This window comes from Ambystoma mexicanum, chromosome 3p (assembly GCF_040938575.1).
Source record: "Ambystoma mexicanum isolate Mex_15411 chromosome 3p, UKY_AmexF1_1, whole genome shotgun sequence".
In the NCBI taxonomy this organism is placed as follows: domain Eukaryota; kingdom Metazoa; phylum Chordata; class Amphibia; order Caudata; family Ambystomatidae; genus Ambystoma; species Ambystoma mexicanum.
In genome coordinates this window covers 60,843,716-60,861,630 of record NC_090925.1, presented here as the reverse complement: position 1 = coordinate 60,861,630, position 17,915 = coordinate 60,843,716, and the positions used below count along the sequence as shown (strand labels likewise).

The following is a 17,915-nucleotide window of genomic DNA, read 5'->3' as shown; positions in this document are numbered from 1 at the left end:
AGAGGGGTGCGAGGGGATCCCTCTGCAAGCACAGATGTCCTCGTAGGAGCTGTATGCAAGGCCATTTCTAAAGAGTTCATGCTTTCAAGACCCCTACCTTCTGGTAAGGAGCCGGCAAAAGATCGGCAAGTTTATTCTCACTTGTCTTGGTTATGGTGGGGCACCAAAGATGAGGAAAGCTAAGAAGAGGTCAACACAAATGGCAATGGGATTCATGCTGTGTTTTTGAAAAATCAGCACAGTCTGGCATCTTCTTCCCGGAACCCCTCCAGCGATCTGTCAAGGTCTGATGTTTAGTCCTGGGGTCAGACATCTGGCGTCTTCTTCACAGAACCACTCCAGAGATCTGACAAGGTCTGATGTTCAGTCCTGGCATAAGACGTCTGGCGTCTTCTTCCCGGAACCCCTTCAGAGATCTGACAAGGTCTGATGTTCAGTCCTGGGGTAAGACGTCTGACATCTTCTTCAAGGAACCCCTCTAGAGATCTGACAAGGTCTGATGTTCAGTCCTGGGGTAAGACGTCTGGCATCTTCTTCCCAGAACCCCTCCAGCGATCTGACAAAGTCTGTTGTTTAGTTCTGGGGTAACACGTCATGCAAGCTAAACCTGGCTCTGATATGAGCTCACATATCCTCACGCAGTGCAACCAGCTTTTCCAGGGAGGGGATGGTTGAGTTTCAGAAGATCCTTGTTTCTATCCATGAACCAGCTCTCGGTAGGAATTCCGTTAAAAAATCTGGTATGCAAAGACTTCTGGTGAGTTTTCAATGTTGATTGGTTTTCAAACATTTCTTTGAAAAATATTAAAATCTTTGATTTAGTTTGCTTGTACGCAAACATAACACGCAAAGGAATGTCTGTGTGTGACAAGATGGATTTTAGCATCCAATATGTTCAACAACTTGTCGGCATAGACTTTCTTTGAAGTAGTAAATGACATGATATCATATGATATTTCATTTATAACATGCCTGTACACAAGGGTTTCTCATAGATCAGACAAACAGCCTTAATCTCACCTAAACCTGCTAAATGACATCTTGGAAAAGGACTGGAAATGTTACAGCTGAAACTTCAAGTTCATTTAAGCCGTAATGGACTAAGGTGTCGTCCGGGTTAAGAAACTGAGAAAATTCTGGATCTGAGTGCTTGGAGTTTTTGGGGGCAGGGTGGGCTTCCCATTCAAGTACTCTGCAGTCAGCGGTGGAGCGTGCTTGATGAAATAATACGGGTCAAAGACCTACCAGTCCTCCTCAGAGGTAGCCGCAGCATGTTTAGAGGCCCCTGCTCAGGGCCATTGTTAATGGCAGATCTGACTTGCAGCACCTGGGCTGCTCCAGTGCTCAATGTCCTAGTACTAGTTGTAATCCCATCAACATTTTCACTATCAAGCAGTTTGACTATTTCCAGAATACGGGAGAGAAAATGATTCCCAGTAAGGTGGTTCTGGGAGGCTTGCTAGGGGCACGTGCTTCTTTGAGTTTCCCATTCAACTTTACATGCGGAATGCAGCCTCTCCATTGACTTGACCTTTCCGCCGTACGCGAGTGATGAGCTTTTCTCCTGTGCATTAATTTGATGAGATTAAGGGCCCAATTCATGGAAATATTTGCATGGTAATTCAGGGATTTGCTTGCCAATCAGTGCAGGACTTTCTTGGGACTTGCGAGGAGTTTGTGCAGGTCCAGAATGCCTCTGCAAGTAGACACGCACCTTGCACAAGACTCCACGCAGAGTGTGGGATGGGCTTACGCATCGACCAAAATAGGATGATGTACAGGTGAAAATGTGGCTGTGTTGATGGACTGTTCCCACAACAACACCCAGAGAATGTGCCACTGGGAGGGCAAAATTGTGTGTGTTCATTAGACATAAAACAGCATGCACAAGCAGAGAACCCAGAAAAGACTTCTAAATCGGAGTATACCACTACCACTTTGTAGTGAAATCATTCTGGAGGCTCAACAACTGTACAAATGGCAAAAATATCTGAAATATTAAAAATATGTTGTGTCAGAAAAATGCAGTAACTCTGCAACAATAAAATCTTAGCACCTAGCCATTCATGGACACCAAAATCAACAATTCAACCAATTTCATGAGCAAACCAAAATCGGATTTAAAAGCTGTGGGATCATGCACAATACAGGCACACACATATCCATGCTGTTGTGAGTGTGAAAACAGGGCACATGTGACATACATACTGTGAATCAGGATGGATTTCACCCCATATCAAAACAACCATTGAATAAGAGCCAATTTGTAAGTGAGCAAACATGTCTGACACCACATTCACAGGAGCATCAAATAATAATGCCATCACATATGAAACAGCCTGTGACTCATACCCATAATCTGCATGGCAGTGCACAAGTGAACTGCGTAGGCACAACAACTGTACACAATAGTGCCCATTGTAGTACACCCAAAAGCACACAGCACAAGCAGACTGCTGTCACATGGCCAACAACAACTCAAATGCATGTAGACACAACCACACACATGAGACCACAAAATTGATGCTAACAAAGACAATCTAGAACAGCCCTGGACCCAAAATGCCTGGTACACAATGATAAACAGGTTCAGTGGCCAAAGTATTCCCTGACAACCATTATGCTCACAATACAGTCACATGAATACAGCCATGTTGAAACTGAAAAAAAAGTGCAGTGCAAGAGGAATGCACATCTTGCATCATCCCATGTGTGCCTGCATCATCTGGACCATGCATTCCACCAAACTCATTCTCTCTTGGCCTGGAAACCACCAAACACTCCTGCATGCATCATTCCATGCCAAATTCATCTGTAGAGAAATACAAGTCAATGTGAGAGCCAGCAACACATCCATGCACCCAAACATACAGCAACATGTGCCCCCCTGAGTGGCATGCAACAAATGCATACAATAACTCACCAACCACCCATCACCATGTGTCCTGGCACACATGCAACCACATCCACCCACCTCATGCCAATGCAACATGACTAACCCACACAGTGACACATTGCCCACACACAACCCCTGCACTGCCCCCCCCCCGAGTTCCATGCAGTGAATGACCATGTACACTAATACATCATCATGCTGATGGTACCTTCCCAATACATGCACCTGGCCACAGTCAGCATGACGCTGAGAGTAGCCCACAAGAGAACACTGAGAGGATGCAACTGGGATCACTGCAACTAATCCAGAACAGGACTGCAAGGCTTGTGCTCGGCCTCAAGACCAGGGATCGTATCTCCCCAGCCCTGACATCTCTCCACTGGCTCCTGGTGGCTGCAAGGATAAAGTACAAGACTCGCTGCATTGTCCACAAGGCTTTCTGGGGCCGGGGACCACACTATCTCCAGCTCTCTCTTCCTAAGCATCTTCTTTCTCGAGCCCTCCGCACATCCACCTCCAACTCTCTGAGGGTCAGACGCTTCTCCAAGCAGAGAGTGGGGGTTGGATCTCTGTCTTCGGCTGGGGCCTCCATCTGGAAGAGCTTCCCTCACACTTGAGCAGGGCCACCTAAGGTACGAGAAGCAACTCAAGAGCTTCCTCTCTACTTCTGCTTTCTCTCTCTCAGTGCCCTGCTGTTGATACTTTCTGCTAGACTGACTGTTTACCTGGCCACCCTCTGAACCTCACGGGCACCGGACTCCTGCATGACCAGTAGCCCCTTGCACTGCCTCTGGGCCTCCCACGCATTTAGGGACTGTATCTGCAACCCTACAGTTCCCTGCCTCCCTGCAATTACTTGAGCCTCCACACACATTTTGCCCCACACTCTCCCCTCCTCCCCCTGACACTTCTCCTCTTCCTTCCCCCTTGCACTTGCATGATCTGAATGACACAAGGCCTGGTTAGATTGTTTGTTTTGTCCTCCCTTTGTCTCCCTGTCCTTGTCCTGTCATACCTAGAAACACTTGTGTACAGGTGTTTTATAAATGACTTATCATATCATATCATGGAAACACAGAAGCACTTTTGTAGTATTCTCAATTGCATGATATGCCATCCACTCATCAATGTGGTAGTGCGACAATGCAGTAAACAATGTCGGGGAGCCGATGATGCTAAGCCCAAGAAGATGGGAACCAAAAATCTCACCAATTGCACAGAAGACAGGACCCTGCAGAGGCAGCTGTCAGTCTGGAAGGCAGCTCACTGAGGCAATTGGCATGAAACACACACACAAACAGGAGAAAGCATTGAGAAATATCAGCCAAGGACAAACACACACAAAATGGAGCATGGCACAGGAAAGTGTTAGGAAAGGCAGACTTTACTGGGAATGTATTGAATTTGGTCAAAAATGCATTGAATTGATTAGAGCATTGAGATGCACCCAGTAGCTGTCAACCAGCCTCATAACAACTGACAGTACACCGTGAATGATACATGGTCACCAGGGCAATCGACAAAGAATGGACGATCATGTGTGCCTGGTGTCTGTGGAGTACATTGCATCCTACCAAAGATCAGCAATGCTGTCGTGTGTGAATTTGTCATGGAACAGCAACCCCAGAAGGGGAAGAAGTATCAAGATTGGACTGCCTGTGTGTGTAGGCATTACTATTGCAAAATCAAAATATGGGATACCATGTGGCAGCCAAGACACACGTGTAAAGTTCAAGGAAACACTCACCACCACCACCTGAAACATGTGTTACAGCATACAAACAGCCGGCCCAGCCACCCTCATGACAACTCAAAAACTAAGGGCCTACAGTCTGGCTGTTCCTATTCCCTTCCCACCCACCTCCTTCATTCCTTTCAGTGTCTTAGCTCTTGCACTATCTGTAATGTCGCCAGGCCGAGTATGATAGTTAATTTCACATTCTTATTGTTCAAGGCCATGTAAGAATGTTCACTGTTTGTATTTTTCCCTTGTTCGCTCCAGTGCCTTGAAGCGCTTTGAAACACATTGGGCCTCATTACACGATATGCGGTAACCATGGCGCTATTAGCGCCATGGTTGCCGCCGGTATTTTACTGTGTCCGCCTTGGTGGATGGCGGAATTACCGCCCTACTCCAAGGTGAGCGGGGGTAGTAATTCCCCATTCACCAAGGCACTTCCCCATTCCCATTTCTGCCCCCATAGGGCTCAGTGGGAATGGGGAAGGAGCTAATTTGCGGTACCGTAATTTGCACCAAGGTCCCTTTGCGGGCCCGTTCCTTAATGGCTGGTAAAACCAGCCGTTGAGGTCCGGTCGCGCAAAGGGACCTCGTAGTAAGGCGGTAAGGGTTTACCGGTACCGGTGCCCTTAATGGTACCGGTAAACCCTTACTGCATTCCGTGTAATGAGGCCCAATGTGTATAGGTGCTATACAAATAAACCATCATATCATATCGTAACCACCACAAACTATGATCCCGCAACCAGTTCCACCTTGATTATCTAGAGCAAACAGCATGCATAGACACAGCAGCCTAACAACACCATGTGTCACATGCACCCACGATACTGGACCAGTACGCGCCAAACCAAGTTAATAAAATGACCTCACACAGTTTCAGACTCCCTGCCACAAACCACAACACAAGTCACACCCTGAGCACCCTTCACTTACCTGCACATGGTACACACCTGTCTTGCATCCACTGCTACCAACCTGCAAATACATTTTAAAATTGCAAAGACATGCATTGCAACAACTTAAAGATACTGGCCATCCATGACAACTCATGTAGGGAACAAGAAAATAGGCATGCGACACCCATTGTACAAGGATTACATAATGCAAGTGGGAGACAGGGCACAGAATGACGCTTGACGAGCAGTGAAGTGATAAGGGAGAGAGCAATAGGGGGATATGAAAAAGCATTGGAAGTTGGAGACCATCTGGACTCGGAGCATAGATGAGGACAGGCATGTCTGACATCACAGTGGGTGAGGGCCTAGACAATCTGCCCTGGTGAGGAAGATGGAGACATGAAAACCTCTTGATGTAGTATCCTGGTAGGAGAGCACGGAAGGAACAGAGATGGACAAGATCCACATGTAGTGGTCCAGGAAGAACAAAAGTGGGTGGTGGGAAGGGCAGACTGGCAAAGAATGGGCACATGTGAAAGTTCAAGCATCAGATAAAACACTGGCAACACCCACCATGGCATGGAAATCCCCAAAAGAGCCGTGTACACTACAACATCCTACAAATAAGGCACTCCAACCATCTACCCAGACGCTACACTAACCAATGTGCGCCCCTGTACAACAACACTGCAAATGGACCTCTGGACAACATGCAGCCATTCCCTTACCCCCTGTACCCCAACATAACACACACTCTGATTGAGACTGTACCAGGAAGTGTGCATGGATTCCAGGGTGCACTTGGAACTTACATGGGGGGAACAAATGAAGACAAGCTGTGGGGGTGGATGATGTCACACATGCATGGGACCACAATGTGGGCATGCAATGTACACTCACAGACAGTGGCAGTTGCAGGAAGAAGGTATCAAAACCAAAAAACATGTAAGCCACCCTTGTGCAGATAACCAACAAAATCAAACACTGTACACAATGTTATCTCATTGGGTAGCACACAGTCAAACGTGTGAACTCATGCGCATATCTGTCCAATCAGATATATATCAAGTATGGCAAACATGTAGTGTGTAGTCAATGCACTCAAAAGGGCAGAATTGAGTCACCATAGGCTACGTCATGAAGCACTGCAGCGGAGGATGAGAATACATGTCAATGAATGTGTGTGGTACATGTAGAACAGTGGCATGGCTGAGCCAGGTTAGGAGAAGGGAGTGGATTGGGAGGTGGCACGGGTCAAACAGTAGTGTGCACAGGGAGTACACATGCAGGGCATGGTCGGAAACATGTGGACAGGGGGAGTGGAAGGGTGTCAGTAAGTAGACATCACCACAGTCATTCAGGCAAGTGTTGTAGTACAAAAATACACAGTGAATGCCGTCAATCCGTATGTAGATTCAGAATGAATGAAACACTGTCAATGTGTAAAGTTTGAATAGTGCTGCACAATCACTTCCAATGATGGGGTCACTTATCTAAGGGAATCCACCAAAACAATGCACACTCATAGAAGTGTAAATGCACATGCATGTGTACAGACACACATCTGCACAGACATTGACCATGACAAAAGTTTTGTCAAGATGTGTATTGGATGTAAATACCAGGGTGGCCAAGAACACTGGCACAACACAAGAGACTGTGCCCATGCTTGCCTTACCTGCACATGCTTTCCTTACCCGCTGACTGAGCTGGCATGATGTGATTCTGTCATCACCCCCAACACGAACTGTGCCTCCAAATGCTTGAGAGGAGGACCAGTGCCCGGCAGAGGACATGTGGACTACGGATGTGAAAGGGTGCATGTTGGACCTCCAATGGAGTGCAGTCACTGCCTGAATCTGTAACACTGCAACAACATGGGACAATGTATTACAACAGCCATCGTTCACAATCATGCATACAGCATACATGCGTCAATATACCCTCCACCCAATGTTACCTGCACATGCCATCCTGGTGACCACAAGGCAACCGTGCCAGTTGATGTCACTATGCATGGCTGCGTGTCCATAACTGCATTCATAACGCCTTCGATAGGTCAACTTTAGGGATAAAAAAACAAAACAAAACAAAATCCACCTTGGAAAGGGCAAACAAAACATGTGCCAACATCCGGCCTGGGGAATAAAAAAAAAAAGTGTACATGCTGAATGAAGGGAGAAACTAAACTAGAATAAAGTCTGGCCATGGATAACACATCAAATAAAAAATATCCATCATTGACGGGGGTGTCGACCCTGGAGGGGGTACTGGTTGGGTGCATGTCAATGTCCACATAAGTGGATCAAAAATTTGAAGAAAAAACAAAACTCCATGGTCTCATGGACCTCACGGCAACGGTGGACCAGGAGGCTTGTATGTGCTGGGCCCCCCATCCTGCATTTGATCTGCAGGTGGACATGGTGTTGGAGCCTCAGCACGCAGTGCCAAGGCCTGGTCTTCACTGGGCATGGCCACCCGTGACACGGTCAAATGCACCAGCACAGTGAGGTTGGTGAGGTCTACATGCATTTCCTCACAGATGGCTGCAGAGTCCCCGTGATGCATTGAGTTGCTCTGAGAGTGTCTGCCTGAAGGAATCCATCTCATCATGGATCAGTGTCCTAGTGGCTGAGAGTTCTTCATGGATAGCGGTTCTCATGGCAAACAACTCATGCCTCAGAGCTTCACTGTGTGCCTGAAGATCAGCCTGTTGGCCCCTGATGTTGGCCTCCATGTGCAGTCTATGGGAGTGGCATGAGGTCCCAATGACCTGCAGCTGTTGCTCTACATGGGCCGATGGCGGGGTCATGGACTTGGCCATCTTATCCATCCCCTCCGATATTTTGTCCAACGCATTACCATGTCGGAGGGCAGCACTCAACATCTCCTGCTCCCACTCTGTCTCCCCAGCCTGCACACATCCCCCACGTGTGCGGGCCCATGGCAAACTGATGCAAGGGATCAGGCCTGTTGCTGTGGTCCCCCTGTCATTGCCTGCAGTCCTGCAACCCTCCCTTGGACATCAGCCCCAGGACCTGAAGCCAAATCATGGCCGTGTGGCCTTACAGGCGTAACCACCACAGATTAGGGGGACAACCACTTGCTGGCCTTGTGAAACCAGCTGCTCCACTGCAGACTCACGGACCCCATCTGGTCCACCCATTGGGGCACTCACCATTGCCCTCTTTGAGGTATACACATCAGGTCTCAGCATCAAAGTCAGCAGAGTCTGGAGAGTCTGAATGGTCTGCAGCACGACTGAGGATGGTCTGGCACACCAGTGGGTTTTAACAGCCTACCACACCACGTCCCCCACTGGTGGTCCGAGGCACCATTAACTCTTCCTCCTCCTCCTCATCCTCATCCTCATCCTCCTCCTCCTCCTCCTCCTCTGCATCTGGTGCATCATCACCTGCACATACAGAGAAATACATATTGAGCTGTGTACAAAGAGAAAACAATGCATATATGCTTCAAGGTGCACTCTAACAACAAATGGCAGGGCACGCACCCATCAGACACTGTGCATTCACACACTTTGTTCAGTAAGCAGCAGATGCATGGGTTTTGCTGACAAGTGACCCACCCGCTACCACTCATGTCAATGCAACCAGTACACACATTGACATCCAACAGTCACGTACATGCACAATGATGTGACATGCAACTGTTGAGTAGCCACACATACCATAGGAAAACAAATGCAAGTGTGACATTTGAATGTTCAAGGAGATCACATAGTAACAGCCAGACATCCATATCCACAGACAACACCACTGTCAACACATGACACACAAATCAGGTCTGGGACAGGGAACTGGAGAGAATAAGGATATGCAGAAAGGTGTGGAAAGGGAAAAAGCCCATGAGTAGGTAGAGCCGAAAGTGGTCCTTCTAGTCAAGGTCTGGGAAGTGCAGAGATACACAGAGTGGATTGGGAGATGTAAAGAAGGTCCACTGAGCCACAAGAGGGTGAGGGGAGTGACTCCATGGAGTGGTGATAGAGTTTGGGTGGGTAAGAGGGAGCAGGCATCACAATGAGTAGGTTGTCTGTGTCACTGGAATTGAGACACTGTTGATGTGGTCTGCAGACACTTAGGCAACCTCACTCTGGGAACACGACAAGGTGCATTGACAGACAGCTCCGACATGCATAGTGACAAGACACGCCATAGGAGCAGGTGACAAATGGAACATGCAACTCTGTATGACATGGCGTGAAAGTGAAACCTGGTCAGCATGCACCTGTCTAGCAGTGCAGAGTGACACACAACGAGAATGTAGCATTCAACAGTACATGGATTTGTCTGATGTTACCCATCTACCCAAAAAATGTCCGCCACATGAGGGTCTCCCAGTATGATGGCCATTTGACATGAGTCGGTACGTTGCTGGACATGCTTTACCCAGGGCTGTCATTCAAATGCAGAAAGATGTGCCAATACACAAATGATGTCGGTGATGCATAACTGACAAAACACTGGAGGAACAATGATGGCTACTAACCTGATGTGTCCTCATAATTCTCCAGGGCTCCCATGAGTTGCACCAAGGAGTATGAATAGGCTTGTGGCCCCTTCATGTGATATCAGCTGCCCCTCCTCTGCTGGCCTCTATCTACTTGCCAGTGCAGAGGACAGGTTGGCACTCAGCTTGTGCTTGTTGCGACAGGCGAAATTATTCCAGCACTTCTGAACCTGTTCAGCAGTGCGCATCTCCACTCCTAAGGTGTTGATCTGGTCCGTGATATGCTTGTTTGTTTGTTTGTTTGTTTATTTATTTATAACGCGCAGACCATCAGGCCTGGGGGCATCAGGGCGCAATTTGTACAGGGTTGCAAGAAAAGAACATACAGGGAGATAAGTTACAAAAAAGTATAACAATACAGCATAATAAACAAGCTTAATAATTACATATCTTACACATGGTACAGTGTCCCTAGGCTCTGCAGAGGAAGTATCCCTGAGGTAGTTGGGAAAGGTAGCAGACCGGAAATCGTGCAGGGGAACAGACGGGTTGGGTAAGTAGGACCGAATGTCTGACACAGCTATTGCTGGTCAAAGAGCCAAGATTTGGTTTTATTCTTGAAGGCGTTGAAGGAGTCTTCAGCTCTGATGGCAGCGGGGAGGGTGTTCCAAAGTTTGGAGGCTAGGACAGGGAAGCTAGTGCCTCCCGCTTTTTGGAGCTTAAACCTAGGGATAGTAAGGCAGTGAGTCTGAGCAATTCTTAGTGGTCGGGCAGTGGAGTGGCGTGAAAGCCGACAGCAGAGATAGATTGGAGCCTTGTTGGCTAGGCATTTGTGCGTGAGGGCAAGTGTTTTTAGGGAAATTCTCTGCTTCACGGGTAACCACTTAAGGCTAGCTCTGGCTTCAGAGATGTGGTGGTTACGAGGGATGTTCAGAGCCGCTCTAATTGCATTGTTCTGGGTGGTTTGGAGTTTGGACAGGTTTTCTTGGCTGGTGCCTAGATATAGGGCACTGCAGTAATCTATTTTTGCCATGATAAGTGTTCTTGCTAGTGTGACGCTATTGTGGGTGGTGAGGAAAGGTCTGCAGGCTGAAATGAGTTTGCACGTGTAGGCGGAGGTGGATGTGACTGCATTAGTTTGTCTTGACAGGGAAAAGGTGGAATCCAGGTAAAAGCCTAGTGTTTTGGTGTCTTTCGAGACTTGTATGGAGTTGCCGTCTATGATGAATGACTGATAGGATGGCTCCAGTTTGCTCAGGCGTTGTGAAGTACCCAGAATAAGTAGCTCCGTCTTATCGTCATTCAGACATAGCTGGCGCTGGGCCATCCAGGCTTGGATGACCGCGTAGACGTCATTGAGGTCCTTGGTGTCAGCAAGATAATCACCCGAGATGGGAATGAGTATCTGGGTGTCATCCGCATAGTTGGTGTAGGAGACACCCAGATAATCGAGCACATCGAAGAGTGGTTTCGTAAAGATATTGTAAAGGGTAGGAGACACGCAAGAGCCCTGAGGAACACCGCAATGAATAGGGGAGGGAGCTGTGGCAGCGGAGGGTGCAAAGACCCTCATAAATCTGTTGCTCAGGAAGGATTTGATCCAGGCTGCTGCGGAGGGAGAGAAATTGGCAGCAGAGTGGAGATGCCTGCAAAGGATCTGGTGGTTAACCAAATCAAATGCGGCGGAAAGGTCGAGGAGTAATAGCATTGCTAATTTGCCCTTGTCCTTCAGGACTTCAATCTGGGTTTTTAGGTCTAATAGAGCCGTTTCGGTCCCGTGTCTGGGCCGAAATCCGGATTGTCGTAGACCTAGCAGATTGTTTGATTCAAGGTAGTTTTGGATCTGCAGGTAAGCTGCACGGTCCAGTATCTTCAGCAGGAATGGTACTGTAGTAATAGGTCGGAAATTCGTGGGTATGCTTGGGTCAAGGGAAGGTTTTTTTAGTAGCGGGATCACCCAGGCGTCTTTAAGGTTGTCCGGGACAATACCTGTTTCAAAGGAAGAGTTAATGAAGGCTGTAATGAATGGGGCTAGGTCATGGGCGGAGTCCTTAATGATGGGAGCTGGGCACGGGTCACCTTGGCAGTTGGAAGGTTTCATCCTGAGGATGATATTTTCTACTACGATGATAGTGAGCGGTACGAAGGTGAAGGGTTTGATGTTGGCAAAGTTGGAGAGGGTGGGCCTAGTGGGGGAGGATGAGCGGTTGTCACGCCTCAGGCAGTCCTGCTTATCTTTTATTTTAGATTGGAGCATAGAGATTTTGTTTAGGAGGGCTGCTTGAATGTTAGCAAGTGTCTGGCGGGGATACTGGGGTTTCGAGCTCTTTTAGGACTCTAAAGAGTTCTTTGGAATTAGAGTCGGCTTGTGTGATACGATTATTAAGCAATTCTTTTTTAGCAATGATGATGGCGTCTTAATAAATGAGGGAGGCGTGGAGGAAGCCGTCTTTATGCTCATCAGATGGGTGGCTTTTCCACCGGTTTTCCGCGCAGCGTTTAGCCTTGCGAAGGATTCTTAGCTGTGGAGTGAACCATGAATTGAGGTGTGCTCGTGGTTTAGCCTTTCTAAGTTTGATTGGTGCTAAGGTGTCAATGGCCGTGAGCATCGTTTGGTTGTAGGTGTCTGCAAGGGAGGTGGGATCAGAGCAGGCGTTGGTCGCCGCATTAAGAGAGGGGAGTAACAGTGGGAGGAGATGTTCTCTTGTTATATTTTTTTTATTGCGGGTGGGGAGGGCTGGGGCTATAGGTGTTGGGGCTCGCGGGGAAGCCTCAATGTTAAATGTTATGATGTGATGGTCAGACCATAAGCAAGGGGAGTTATTGAGGACCTGGATGTTGCAGTTGGAGCCGGCTAACCAGTCAATGGTCCTGCCTTTAATATGGGTCGGTTCTTGTAAGTACAAGGTAAGGCCAAGGTCAGTAAGAGCAAACTCCAGATCAGTTGCTACAGGATCCTTAGGGTCGCCGCGACCAAGATTGAGGTCACCTAAGATTATTGTTTGGGAGTTGTTTTTTGTTTTGTCAAGAAGAGTGGAAATTTCACTGACAAAGGTGGGTGCCGGCCCTGGGGGCCTGTAGATAAGGTGAAGGGTGGCCGTTTGGTTAGGTGTTAATAGTAATTTGATTGTCAGCAGTTCAGCTGATTCAAGTTTGGAGTCGGATACCACTCTTAGGTCAAGGGAGTTTTTGTGGATGAATGCCACGCCACCGCCTCTAGTATGGGCAGAGGAGCGGTCACAGCGTGTAATGCCATATTCAGGCGGTAAGGCCAAAGATAGAGAAGGGCCAGAGGCGGCATGTAGCCAGGTTTCGGATATGGCAATGAAGTCAAGGTTGGCAGTAGTGATAAGGTCGGCTATGTCAAGAGCGTGTGCTGTGAGGGATCTAGCATTGATGAGGGCACCCTTGAACACAGGCAATTTAACCCCTGTCGTCTTAGTTTTGCAAGTGGCGGAGGGTGAAGGCGTGCTGGGTGGTTTGTGTGGGGCTTGCTTAGTGGTGTAGGTGCGGGAAGGGCGAATACGGAATCTGGTGCCTAGTCTCTTGTTCCTGAGAGTAAGGGGGCAAGGTTGGTTAGGGGTTGGTTTTGTGGCAAAGTGTTTGAGCCAGAGAGCAGGGTCATTAAGGTATTGGTTAATCTGGTTGCAGGGGTGGTGAACGTCAACGGAGGTTGCTGAAGGACTCGTTGAGGGTGTCAGAGTCATGGTGGGTGACGCTGGGTCACGTAGGTAGGGGCAGGCCAGGATATTAACCTCAAAGGTAGGAGTGGTTGACTTGGGTGGTTGAGTGAATGGGGCAAGGTATGTGGTTAGGAGGAGGTGCAATAGAAGGCGCACGCTGATGTGCATGATGGTGGTGCTGGCTGCCAGAATAGGCTCCCTATGAGCTTGTTGAGAGGGACAAGTTGGGGTCTGCTAGAGTGGGCCTGGTGAGATAATGGAATGGGGTGAGGATGCTATGGTATGGCTGGAAGCCTCGGCACCTAGATAGGGATAACCCAATGGCTGGAATGCAAAGGTCAGGGCAGCCCTAGATTAGCGTAGTCGCAGGCTGTCACCCAGGGCAGTGGTAAACCTAGATTAGACGTGACCCAAGTCAGGTACGGCACAATACAATTTGATGCGCCCTAAGTCACAGCACCGTTGAAGTGGTCAGTGGGCTACCAAAGGGTATATTACAATTGAAATGGTCTGTAAGCGACCATAAGGCACAACACAATTGAAAAGGTCTGTAAGCGACCATAAGGCACAACACGATTGAAATGGTCTGTAAGCGACCATAAGGCACAACACGATTGAAATGGTCTGTAAGCGACCATAAGGCACAACACGATTGAAATGGTCTGTAAGCGACCATAAGGCACAACACAATTGAAATGATCTGTAAGCGACCTTAGGCACAACACGATTGAAATGGTCTGTAAGCGACCATAAGGCACAACACAATTGAAATGATCTGTAAGCGACCTTAGGCACAACACAATTGAAAAGGTCTGTAAGCGACCATAAGGCACAACACGATAGAAATGGTCTGTAAGCGACCATAAGGCACAACACAATTGAAATGGTCTGAAAGCGACCTTAAGGCACAACACAATTGAAAAGGTCTGTAAGCGACCATAAGGCACAACACAATTGAAAAGGTCTGTAAGCGACCATAAGGCACAACACAATTGAAATGGTCTGTAAGCGACCTTAGGCACAATACAGTTATAAAGGGGTCTACTAGTGAGCATAAGGCACAAAATACTTATGATATTCTAAGGTTCGAGAGTTTCAGGGAAGGGAGGCATGAAACACATTCAAATAATAGTGGCTCAGAGTACATGCCTACAGTAGTGTCCCCGATACTGGCAAGCGTGATTATGCTCCTTGAAATGACAGTCCATGTAGAAAATGGAGTACAGGTAAAGGTGATTGAAGGGGAGTCGTAACATTGCAATGTCAGAAAAGGAACAAGGACAGGGGCAAGGTACTTACAGTGGGTTCACCTAGTGTGAATGGGGGTATTTGGATACTTGCTTGCGATAGCTTGCCACAGACTTTGCGGAAGGCGGTCGGGGAGGTTTAATTTGAGCAGGGGGGGTGGCCACGCCGCGCTCCCATGCGCGTAACAGGCGCAGGAACAGGCCTTTGTGAGGCCTTTGTGTGCGCCGCCGTCGGATCCGCCTGCCGGTGGGCAATTCAATTCAAATGCGAGGCTCAGCCTCGTTTTCGCGCCGCGAAGTGCCCGGCATGCAGGGGTCAGGCAGGGCGAAGAGACAAGGTCAGGCAGGCCTTGTAGTATGCCTCGGATGATGGATTCCGTGAAGAGGAAGGGGCTCCTGCCCTCTTCCCTTGGCGAGGGGGACGGAATGAGGGTCCAGGGCGCAGGAACAGGCCTTTGTGAGGCCTTCGTGTGCACCGCATGTCGGATCCGCCTGCCGGCGGGCAATTCAATTCAAATGCGAGGCTCAGCCTCGTTTTCGCGCCGCGAAGCGCCCGGCATGCAGGGGTCAGGCAGGGCGAAGAGACAAGGTCAGGAAGGCCTTGTAGTATGCCTCGGATGATGGATTCCGTGAAGAGGAAGGGGCTCCTGCCCTCTTCCCTTGGCGAGGGGCCAATTCACCATACGTTGTGCGGCTGTATGTGTTTTCCTGGCATACACTCACATGTCATGATGGTGATGGGTCACTCACCTCGGAATGGGGCGGTAAGTCCACCAACCACCATGGCGTAAACTATGTTTACGCCATGGTGGTAAAGGTACGGCCCAGGCGGTAACTTACCGCCTGGGTCGTAATGAGGCCCACAGTCTACGTGATGTGCAAAGTACATGTGTATTCCAGCAAGACTCAAATGTACCCTAAAATGAAAAAAATATGGTACGCGATAAGCAGTGGCACCCGGAAAAACAAAAATTGCGTACGCGATACCCGGAAAGTTAACAGAAAATGGATAAGTGGTATGCGACACTCAGTGGCACCCCAAACACAAAATTGTGTAAACGATATCAGAAAGCTTCTGTTAAGTCAAAAAAGTGATACACGATACACAGAGGGACCCAGAGACACAGAAATTGCACACACAACACACCTATGCCTCAGAAAGTTCACAAAAATATGCGTGGATGAACAGAGGCAATACCCCTTTAAAAAAATGTGTTTGTGGTACCTGAAGGAAAGGTTGTTGTAGCACTACAATATACATCTCAGTAACTCACCAGGATCGTAACCTTCATGCGCACAACTAGTGATGCGTGTCACATGACTTATATAACCACGTCATTGCAATGACCTGCACGGGCGTGCCACGTAGATGCACAGTATCACCACACGCAGGATCTAACTTATTCCTTTAGGCCCTTTACTCTGCTATTGGCTGCTACAGATGCAAGACACACACCACAGTTCCTCCTGCCTACCTGCTGCTGCATTTGATTCCTCTGGCCTTGCTTTGCCTCAGTCACTCATATAGAGCTGCTGCCTGTTCGAGAGTGAGTGTCTGCCTGCAACCAGCACTGTCTTGGCCCACTTTTGCATGGACTCCTGTGTTGGGGTGTGACCACCTACTCTGTACTTGCCAGGACTTCCACCTCTGCCAACATCACCAAAGCTCCACATCTCCTACCCAGGAAGCGCATTACTGCCTGGGGTGTGTCATGTGTTCGAGAGAATTCTCAGAAATGTGCTTATTCCCTTCACCTTAGAGACCCCCAGCAAGTTTGCTGGATTTTGAGGACTTGTTTTTTTTCCCCTGGAGAGAGTGTGAGCCTTTTTTTCGCACTCTCTCAGGTATTTTGATGAGTGTTTTACTCTTGTGTTCTTTGGTTATGGAGTTTTAGATAACCCCACAGGCATCATCTTTTTATTGTTGTGTCACACAGCACCTTTAGTGCAGTGACACAGGGGTGTCCTTTGGACTCCCCAAGGTTTACATACCTTCTCTGGGATGGACTAGTGTTCCCCAGAGAATGTAAAGTTAAATTGACTTTACTAGTCTTTTTTAAATTCATAGTGCTGGAGGAGTTATTTAGTATCTCCTATCTCTTAACAATCTTGTAGCTGTCAAAAGCTACACTTTCCTATTGAAATGGCTGGTGGCAGTGGTTTTATAATAAACTACCATGAATTTTCCTGACCGTGAACATCGGTAGCTAAAAATTGGGGCTGTCATGTATTTTGAATATGGCGCCCAGGACCCCTCTGTAAAAACAGACTCTGGTCATCTTTTTTCGCAGTTTCTTTGTGGAAAGGTCCTTCTGGTGTTTAACTCTGCACGCCAAACCATGTTTGGTCCCTTTGTTTGTGAGCCTTTGTCTAGAGTGGGCAGGAAGTGAGGTAGGTACCCGAAACACCCTGCGCTTGGTCTCCTGGGAAACACAAAAGCACTCTGGCATGATTGGCTGACTGAATGTCCGGCAAGGACAGCCATCCTGCTGAGTGAGTGACAGCTAGGCTGGAATGAATCAGAGAAAACTGTTTAAAAGGCGAGTCTCCAGGACTGGAATGCTGAGTAGAACACTCAAACAAGAGAACCGAAGATGAGCTGGAAGAGGACGGCTGCTGCAACTACGGGACCGTTGGTTTGCCCGGTGGCGCCCTGCTGCAACCCCGAATTGCCAGATCTCCAATCGACAGAGAAGCTCCTTCAAGGACGGCTTCTTCTTTTGAGTTGGTGGGACCAATCAACTCAGCAAACGCCTGGATACCATTCTCAGAGCTGGCTAAGGTTAACCAGGGAGGACACCAGTTTGTGTTTGGAAGCCACAGCTACTTGAGTTAAAGTGGAGCCATTTTGTTTGCTCCGACGATGATCCCGTGCAGTGCAGGAGTCCCCCGACATCCTTCCTCTTGTCCCCACGACTGATGCTCAGGAACAGGGAGATCTGCAGGAATTGCCAGGGACCACCGTCTTCAGCTACATGTTTT

The 17,915-nt window shown here is 48.3% G+C and overlaps 1 pseudogene; it reads right to left on the bottom strand.

The window, feature by feature from the left end:
- Positions 1-573: 573 nt before the first annotated feature.
- On the bottom strand, positions 574-10,118 carry LOC138579751 (CTD small phosphatase-like protein 2; annotated as a pseudogene).
- Positions 10,119-17,915: the final 7,797 nt, after the last annotated feature.